Source organism: Humulus lupulus, chromosome X (assembly GCF_963169125.1).
Source record: "Humulus lupulus chromosome X, drHumLupu1.1, whole genome shotgun sequence".
NCBI lineage: Eukaryota > Viridiplantae > Streptophyta > Magnoliopsida > Rosales > Cannabaceae > Humulus > Humulus lupulus.
The window spans coordinates 35,837,785-35,848,609 of NC_084802.1; the positions used below are offsets into that span (position 1 = coordinate 35,837,785).

General features: G+C 35.5%; 1 pseudogene; it reads right to left on the reverse strand.

Moving 5' to 3' along the window:
* Positions 1-3,242: 3,242 nt before the first annotated feature.
* LOC133805712 (serine/threonine-protein kinase BSK5-like) lies at positions 3,243-8,488 on the reverse strand (annotated as a pseudogene).
* Positions 8,489-10,825: the final 2,337 nt, after the last annotated feature.

A 10,825-nucleotide genomic window follows, 5' to 3' on the forward strand; every position in this document is an offset into this window, starting at 1 on the left:
AGAACTAATTCAAACCATGACTGTGGCTATTTCATGAGATCTTAGTTCTAACTTAAGTTTGAAAGCATACATAATAAAGTTCTATAATCTTGAACATCTTTTACTTCAAAAATGAAAAACAAAAACATAGCAAGATACACAAAAAGTAAACCATGAAATTTGCTTCATCCTTCAATTCATCATCCATTGTGCACTTGTCTTTGTTGTGGGTTGATTTGCTTAGCTACATAAGAATTTAAATAATTAATGCTTAAACTTAAAGTTAATAGTAAACTAAAAGAGTACATAAAAAAACTAATTACCTAATTATGACTTTATCAACTGGCCATGCAATTATACTACCTATAGCATCTTCTATAGTAGACATAACTCCTGAAGGCCTCCACAAAAATGCATCATTCTTTCTCACAAGATCTATCCCCACTTTCATAGCACTAGGCCCAAGAGGAACATGGTGAACCTCATCCTTTGGGTCACTTGAAACAAAATAGCCTTCTGCAATAATTTCACCAGATCCAATCCAATCTAATATTCTGCATTTGGAGCCAATTGTGTGATTCTTGACACTCTAACAATATATCAATAAAATAAATTCACCATCAGTAAGAAGTGATTTTATATTGAATACTACAAGTTCTAAATTTTATCATTTTCATGTAATTAGTATCATAATTACCACAGGGGAAGGAACATGAGAATTTGATTAAACATTGTTTGATTTCTCCTGACTCTAAGGAGATGTATTCTATTTACAAATAAGATAGCAAAACATGAATTCAGCATCAAAATTAAAAAAAGAAAATACAAAAGTAAAGACAAACCTAATAATTAAACATGAATCTTAGTTATTATTATATGAAGAGAATAAACAATACTTTCAATCACTGATGTAACAAAAATATCCCAAAAAAATTAAAGAATGAACTTAACCTTACCACTAATTCAACCACATAAAAATTAAAAGAAGAAATTACAATTCAACCTACACTAACTCAGCTACAATACTTTCAGTCACAATCTCTTATTTTGGAGTACCAACAAATGATTGTTTCTTTCTATTCCTAAATTTCTATGAAAAACAATATATATATAACCATTAAAGAGGTAAGCAGACAAAAATATTAAAAATAATATTTAGAGATAAAGATGATATAAAAATTAGATCAATTAGTTTACACTAAGAGATAAGCTTCAAAGAGGATAAAATGAAGAAAAGGGTGAAGAAGAAGAAGATGAGGCCATCAAGAAATAAGTTATGGGTTTGTTGATATTAGAATAGTTACGAAGAAAGAGATGGACAAATCACTGTCATGGCAACCAAATAATAATCTCACTACACTTGATTCATAGTAATTACTCTTGAAAAGTTCCAAACGCTTGCCTTTATATAATTTGCAATGTCTTAATTGGAATTTATATTTGTAAAGACAACCAATGAACATGGACAGAGACTTTTTGATGCATAATTAAGTTGTCTAGATATATTTTCAACCATTTACAAGAATATTTTTCTGTATATACAAGTCATCAAAGTTTAACTTTTTAAGAAAAGTGATAAATATTATTTTTTTTAAAACAAAATGCCTTGTATTAATTTATAAAATATACAAGGATGTGGAAAAATTACAAATAACAACAGTAGAAAATTACATATATAAATATTCTCATTTTTTAACTCTCATGCTAACTAAACTATAAAAAGAACAACCAAGCCTATACATGGAAAAAAAAAAGTTCAAACAAAAAACCAAAAACAAGAGTTATAGAATACCCTTCCAATTTTGAAAGAGATCTAAGAAGAAGATGATAAATATGAAAATTGATTTACATAATTAAGGAATTTACAACAAGGCAATCAATTTGAGAAATGAAAAAATTAAACTAGGAATTTCAAAATCTTAGTTACATGGTAGTTTTCATGTAAAGTTAAAATGGCTAGTATACAGTAAGAATCATCAAATTAATCCATCAATATAAATGAAAATTAATTACTCAAACTCCAAACAATTTCAAATAAAGTTTCCTTCCAATTTGAAATTTAATTGAGCCACTAAAATGTAAGTAGAATTACATTCATAATTTTTCTTATGTGTCTATGAAAAATTAAAAGAAAAATCAAAATAAATAAACATACAAGTGTATGCTTTAACAATCTAATTAATCTACCAATAACCAAACACAAGTTAATTATAAGATAATAATAAATAATTCTACATAAAATCAGAAAACATTCCTCCCATATTATCAACCAACCATCTACTATTATCAATTCAAAATATTCAAACAACACACAAGTTTTCTTCCTTATCTCGTCGCAGCAAACAAATTTCTCAGATCCTACTTCACTAAGACACACAAGTTCTCAACCTTCCGTTATCACCACAACACACAATAATAATCTCAGGATCTACTTCACTATGGATGAATATCTAAGATATTCAAACTCTTCTAACATTTGCATAATATTATAACAAAAACAAAAGTAAGAGAAGATACCTCTTGCAAACTATTGGAAATAAAGTTTCCTTCCAATTTAAAATCCAATGAAGCCACTAAAATGAAAGCAAAATTACATACCAATTAATAAACTATCAACATCAACAGACAAATTAATTGAGATAATGTAAGAAAATGTGTTAAGAAAAAAAAATCAAACTCTAAATTTTTATGTTATATTCTGTTGGAAATCAATCTAGATATATATTCTTAGTAAAAATAAGAACAAAGGAGCTAGCATCAAGCCAGTAGAAAAGCATGTCATTTTTTTACTGTAACATATAGTCAAAATTGTTGTAGTATCTATAAGGCATGAGCTCATCAATAAAAAAGTTTTCTTTCTTTTTTTACTTTCTGACATATATGTTAGGCAATGTGCATTTTCTAGTTTTATAAATACTTACACCATGTAGATCACCTATTCCAATCAAGATTATTGAGAGACCATATCCAAAATGAAAATAACACATTAATAGTTTCTATTGCAACTATTATCAAACATTTCATATGCAATAATTTTTTTAAAAGCTTTATGATAACATGAATAATAATAATAAAAAAAAGGTTCTCAAGATAAAATACAAAGAACAATAGATTTTTACAAGCCACACTTTATCAATACGAAAGCTTTTCAGTATAAAATAATAAAAGAGTGAAAGAAACATGTATATGTAAACCAATATGTTTATGGTCATTAAAAAACTTGCTTAAGAAATACTTAAAAAAAATTTAGTAGCTCAATCTATTCAGTAGAAACCAATAACCATTTCGCAATCTTCAACTATTAAAAGGTCAAAGACCTCATCAATAGCTCTCAAGCCACGTACCTTTGGCACCCCACAAGAGGACCCTATTGGCATCCTCCAACTAATTACTACGAACCAACTCCTCTGCCACAACTAAGTAAGCATAAATCATACTAAAGCCCCACCAATATTAGTTTTCAAATTCTCTTATAGCATAAAATATAGTTTTCGATACATTTAAGTTATTTACCATATCAATATGTGCAAATAATACGATTTATGAACAATTTTAAATCTAACACGCATCTTTAAATAAAACCCACTTGCTAGAATGCTGCTAAGACTCTTCTCAATTATCAAATGTCCAAAATCTCACAATCCAATTTGGTTGTATCCTCAATTAGACAAGTGCCAATGATCTCCATTTCATCATTACAAAAAAAAAATACATAAAGGTAGTGTGCAAAACATAGTATTTCAGGCAAAAAGATAACTAATAAAATAGAAGAACAAATTTACTAAACATAAAAATGAAAGGATCAAGCAGAGTACACACCTCTGTTTCTTTCTGAAGAGACATGAGAGAAGTGACAAGAGACTTTGCATTTGGTCTCTCACGTGCTTCATACTGCAAACGGCGGGAAGCTAAACGCACAAGTTCAGTTCCATCATCATTTGAAAAATTATCCTCTAGAGCAGAATCCATAAGCATCAGAAAATTCTTGCCACGAATTAGATCAAGTGCCTGCAAACAATATAAACCGAAAATGTTGATCCAACTTATTATCCAGTTAAAACCAGAGATATGTGCTTATGAACTAATGTACATTTATTTACTAGTAGTTGTAAGAATAAAGTGTAAACTCACATGACTAGGGGTATATGTTTTCCACTCAGAAGATCCAGCAACAACGTTCCAAAGCTGTAAACCACACTTTCTGGTGTCACTTTACCTGTCAACAAAGAATTGAATCATATCATGTATATATCATATTGTTACCAGACTAAATTCTCTCAGCTTCATAAAAAAATATTTTATACTCGTCGGCCAAAGATATCATGAGGAAAATAGTACAGTAATGCTTTTTCCATCAACATAATTTTACTTGGAATTTCCATTACTAAAGTCATGAAGAAACAACTCTTCAGTTGCAAATATCTAACATAGTGATGCCCATTCAATGATAATCCACATTAAAAGAACACATTATTTTTACTTATTCAAGAAAACACAAATACCAGTACTCAAGTACTCCGGAGAAGTGAATGCTTAGTTTGTACTGTAACTTTTGCTGTCCCTGCTATTCTTCATGAGGCCAAAGTAGGATAGTCTGGGATTGCCATCCTGATCAGTGATCACAGTTAACCCAATAGTAAATTATTTTAATTAAAAGTGTTAAATAAAAATGATATATCAAAGAAACAATTGTTACCTGATCAAATAAAACCCTGTAGGCATTGAGATCGTTATACAATGCACGTCCTTTGATGCTACAGTACTCCAGAGCTTGTGCTAGATGCAAAGCCACCCTCAATCTCATGGCCCATTTCATCGGCTGAGCATCCCTTATAACAGTTCAATCATAAGAAACAAACTATCCAAAAAAAAGCACAAAATCATTCTTAGCTAAATTCAATTCAATTGAGTCGTGAATGAGCATTGGAGGTTTCTTTGAGTGAAGAAATGTCAATTCATAAGCACTACTTTCCATCAATAGCACTTTCAAAATGATAAACAAGCAAGTACTTGGGCAATCAAGGCGATTAAATACCAATATTTGACTTTTAAGTCCCATGAAAAACCTTTTAATGACAAAGATCTTGAATGAAACATCAATTTTATTCAATCTTAGTCATTTTGAACAAGTCAAACAACTACAATGCATTTTTCAGCCAATTAATAACCAAATACATCTTCCCAGCTTCAATTTCAGTTATTTTAGCTTTATTTAATAAATTAAAAATTCCCAACACCCATAAAAAGGAAACGAAAAGGAAGTATGTACAAACATATACATATAAATATATATATAAAGAAATAAAGTAAATTACAGTGAAAAAGATGCTTAGCGAGAGTTTCATGGGGCATAAACTTGGCCACGAGCAACCTCTCATCTCCTTTGCAGCAACACCCAATCAGATTGGCTAATCGCTCACTTCTGAGACTCCCAACTGACCTAGCTTCTTCTTGTTTTCACATTTTTCATATATATTCATCAATATAAGAAAACATAACAATACAAAGTCTATCATAGAATAAATAAGACCAATAAGACAAAAATGCCACAAAAGATAATGACATATAGAACATGACAAATTTCCCACAGGCCTAAACAACCAAACTCTAAGGCACACTGAGGATTAACTACTCCAAATCCATGATTTAAACACTTAGATTTAACACAAAAAGAAGTAGCATGAAAGCAAAAATGAAAAATAACAAAGAAATTAAGAGAAGAAACACAACTAAAATTACTTGGTTCCAGTCACACAAAGCAATAGTACATACTCAAAAATTACAACTCAAAGATTGAGTTTTTTAACACCTTTCTCTCTGAAAAAACTAGTTCTCACAAACACAACTCTCTTGCTCTCTGAGAAAATTACGCTCAATCTGAAAAATGAGAGACAAACGAGCCTATACATATGAAAGTCAGGATTTTAGAAATAATTCCAACACAAGCACACACACATATATATACTGATAATATTCAAAATGTTTTCTTGATATTGAAATCTAAAAAAAAAAAACACACACACACACACACACACAAACAAACTATACCTCATAGAGATAAACAGAGGTCTCATGTTCTTGCTCATAGCCAGCGGGAGAGATAAATAGAGGGGGAGGGACGAGAGACCCAATGACTTCAGCATGGGTGTGGTCGTGGTGTGATTTAGCTGCATGAGGGAGGCTTCAGCAGGGGTGTGGTCTTGGTTTGCTTCAACGGTTTGCTTTTGGTCCGTAAATGGCAACAAGAACACAATCAATATAAAAATAAACTGCAAAAAAAAAAAACCATCAAAGAGCATGATCGAGTGTTACATATATAATGGCAAGAAAAAACTATAAAAAAAATTGTGAAAATTCAGACCATTAAATGTTTGAGGTTTAGGATTTTAAACTTTCAAATCCATAAATCAACACCAAAAAAAATCAAAATTGACAGGCTCGGTTACTTATGTCATATATCATAAATTAAAAAGTGGGTTAAAGTTACCTTACTTCACATGATGGACAGACTCGGTTGCCCACCTTCCATGGAGGAAAGGCCTCTGGTCCGCACTAGGGAGAAGGAAAGGTTAAAGCACTTTGGGGACCATCTGCTTCGCCCCTTATTGCGTCTTGTCATCATCGTCCCAAAGCCCTTTCCTGGGACCCTTCATCATTGATCCTTACGCCCACATCTGAAAGAGAATGAGAGAGAGAGAGAGGTGAACGATGGTTCCAAACCAGAGAGAGCGAAAGAGAGAGTCACTGTGAGTGGGAGTGAACGAGAGATTGAGAGAAGGCAAGAGATTGGAGTGTGTGTGGCTATTTTTAGAGGGAAAGAAAAAGAGACGGAGAGGGGAACGCTGTGAATAAGAGGATACAAGAGAGAGAGATAATTTAGGACTAATAGAATATTAGAGGGAGAGATGGAAAAGCTAATGGTGGGCTTTAAAATTAAGCGTGCCTACTATTCTTTTAGGACCATATATACCGCCTAATTTTTCATATTTAACCATAGCGTTTTTTGAAAATTGTGACTTTTAGGTGTTATATTATGCCAAAATTCCTATAGTGTTGGACCTCTTGGAGGTCATCCACGAGTCCAATACTTTCCTCAAAATCCCCAAAGCAAGGATCTAAGTCCCTATCCTTACTTTGGCCAATGGCCTATTTGGTGACTTGTTCACCTGATTGGGTTGGTGACTCGTTTACCAATAGCAACCTCTTTTCTGCTCCGCTCCCTGATCAACACTTTCTTGTTTTTGTGATCGAGGAGTTGTAACATTCTCTGGCTTCTCGCTTGTTTCCCAACATCCACCAAACTCCTGCTTCTATTGGAAACTTCATGGCCAGATGCCAGACTGAAGTCACTGCTTGTAGATCTACCAGGATGGGTTTTCCAATCACGGCGTTATACGCAGATGGACAATCGACTACTATAAAAGTAGTGAGTAATGTCCTGTTCACATGTGTTTTTCCTACCATAACTGGAAGTTTGATCAACCTTGTTGGTGCTAATTCCTCACCAGAGAAATCGTAGATGGTTTGGTTGCATGGTTCTAAATCTTGCACTGAAAGTTTCATTCTTTCCAGTGAAAACTTATATAGAATGTTTATCGAGCTTCCAGTATCTACCAACACTCGTTTCACCATCATGTTGGCAATTTGAATGTCCATGACCAAGGGATCTGAGTGGGGGAATCAAACATGTTGTGCATCCATCTTAGAGAAAGTTATACTATCTTCCTCTGATCAAGCTTTTTTGGGAGTTTGTTCCTTGACATTTAGCATTTCTATGTCCTATTCGTGACGTAGGGTTCTGTCATATCTCTCCCTTGCCTTACCACTATGACCATATAGGCGGTCCCCCGCAGATAGTTAGCAAAGTACCAGCGACCGGGGTTGGCCGCAGAGGAGGCGAGCGTTGACGTACAGGTGCTTGCTTGTTGCCTCCATTAGCCCCTTGCTAGGATTTTCCCCATGGTAGTACATATCATCCCAGATGTCCTTTTCAAATAGGGAACTCAATTTCATCTTTCAGTTGGTTACATTCATTGGTATCATGGCCATAGTCGTTGTGGAAACATCAGAACTTGGTTGTGTCCCGCTTGGATATGTCTTTTTTTATCAAGGCCAGTCGCCTGAAAGGGATTGTAGTGTGGCTGGCTTGATACCCTTTTGCTATGCTGCCGACCAGGGCCATGTAGTTAGTGAAGCTCAGCTCGTATATGTTCTACTTAGGGCGCTTGTAATCACACTTCGCTTGCTCAGTATTTTCCCTTTTTCCTTCGTTCTTATTATCACCTTTGCCATTATTACCGTTGGGTTTGCCAGACCCACTAGCAGCTTTGGTCGAATCTTCCTTCTTGTCCTGGTCAGCCTTTGGAGACTTTCCTTCATTGGCGATAGCCTCCTCCAGCTTGATATATTTTTCTACTTGATTCGAAAACTCTTGATTACTTTTGACCCCATTTTTCCGTAGGCTGCTCCAAATGGGAGATTGGCGTTGTACTCCAGCTGTGATGGCCATCATCTTTCCTTCATCCCAATAGTCTTGGGCTGAGCAACTACTCGCATAAACCTCTATAAATATTCATTGAGAGGTTCTCCTTCCTTTTGTTTGATATCGAGCAGTTGATTGGCCCCTGTCGGATGTACCCGACCAGCATAGAATTGTCCGTAGAGTTCTTTTACGAACATCTCCCATGAAATTATGCTGGCCAGTGGACATTTGAAGTACCACTCTTGGGAAAAATTAGATAAAGTAGCAGGAAAGATCCTACATCGAGCATCTTCAGACACTTTTTGGATGTCCATCTGTATCTCAAACTTATTCACGTGAGATATCGGGTCTTCTCTTCTAGTGAAGTTAGGCAATACTGGCATTTTGAATTTGCTTGGGATTTCTGCCACAACAATTATATTGATAAATGGGGTGCCCCTTCTCCGGTCATACTCAATATGGGACATTTTATTGTCGGCCAGCTATTGTACAGCCTGATTCAAGGCATCTATTTGAGCCTGAACAATGTTTGGTATAGTAGGGACAGGAGCGGCTGCTACAGGTGGGATGTGCTCATTATGCTTTTCCCTTCGTCCATCAAGTACATCCCTTAGGTTCTCATCCTTTCGTTTCTGCTCACTTGCACCTAGTCGATCAAAGACATTGGGTTGTCTGGGCTGCCCCCCAGTGTTCTGGCTTGTTGGTTGGTTGTCCATTAGAGGAGGGTTTTGCTACCCGTTCCTTTCCTCCTATTGTCGACCACTATTTCTCCTATTATAACTAGAGTCCCCTTCATTGTAATTATGGTCGTCTCTGTAATGTGACCTGTGAGTACGCGACCTGTTGTATGCACTGTCTCCTTCTCTTCTCCCTAGTCCGTCTTGGTAAACAGAAGGAGGATTGCGTTGGTCGTTGGGTCCCCAGACATTGCTCTATCATGGGGGCTCCCGGACCACAGAGCCTAAGTATGTCTGCCTTCTGCTTCCTGAGGGACGTTGTCCCCTACTAAGAAGGTTTTGTTCGTCTATCGCCTGACGTCTAGGGATTTTGGGACAATGTTCAACCCTATTTTGTCTGTGCTACTGCGTATTACCTCGACGAGCATGAGAGGGTTGTTGTTGTTCATTATTTTTAGCAGGATTCTGAGGCTGCCTTTCATGTTGAGCAGCTGGATGTTGTTCCGGCCTCTATGAACTCTTGATCTTGTGGATTTGGAGGACATTGGGGGTGATCTGATCATAGATTTTGAGGAGAATGAGGATTCAGTGGTAGATCTGGCTGAGAGGTTGGTGCAGGTGGTTGTCCTCGAGCCAACTGAATGGCTACCTCTAAAGCCGTTGTCGCATCTCTTTGTTGACGATCCATGCCCGCCTATCTTTCGTTCAATTCTCGACATTGACGGTCGATCTTCATTTGTTTCATTACCATAGTTTCAGCCACGTTGTCTTGGTTAGCTTTTAGGGTAGCTAACTCATCTTACAACACTCCCAGAGTTGTTCTCAAGGTTCTAGCGTCTATCTCCTCCTCTTCCAATTCCACTTGTGGCTCGTCCTCTGCTACACCTGGTGGAGGAGGTGGATTTTGCACATTTTCTAATGTCTGTCCATCTTGACACACTCTCTTAGAGTTCTTAGCCATTGTTTTTCTTGGAATTCTTGAGTTCATCTCTTAATGAAAGCACCAAAATGTTGACCCTTGATTTATTCGACGACACGGAGTCACGAAAAAGGATAAGAATAATAGTGTTGAATGCAAGAAAGTAAATGACACAAGGAATTTATAGTGGTTCGGCCCCAGAGATTGGTAATAACCTACATCCACTAAGTGTTTTATTGATGTAAAACCCCAAAACTTGCGATAAGCAAACAAGGGTTCACTGAGTTTTACAAGTCTCGAAGATAGATACAAGTCGTGTGTATAAAATCACTATTTCTTTCTGACTACAAAATATTGTGTGTGAAATAAATGAATCCTATGAGTCTTATTTATAGGCTTATGGATGTACATATGGGCCTATGGGCCGTCCTTAACTTGCGTTACAAGCATAACAAAATAGTAACATAAATAATGATATTTACATATAAAATAATTAAATATCTTAGGAATATCTAACTTATAACCATTTTTTAGCGTTTGTCTTGGTTCCACGAGCAGCTCTGGTCATATGCTTTGGTATATCTTCTTTTACTGCTGCTCAGCATATTCGTGCACCTATGACCAGCTTAATTTCTTCTTGATAATCTAGTCGTCGGTCGACCAGTCCTTCATTAATAGTCAGTCACGTGTTGTTAATGTGCCTCTTTAACATGCAACGTCATCATGCCAATCTTTAGGGAAACACTAGCAGTAATAACCCAATGCGTT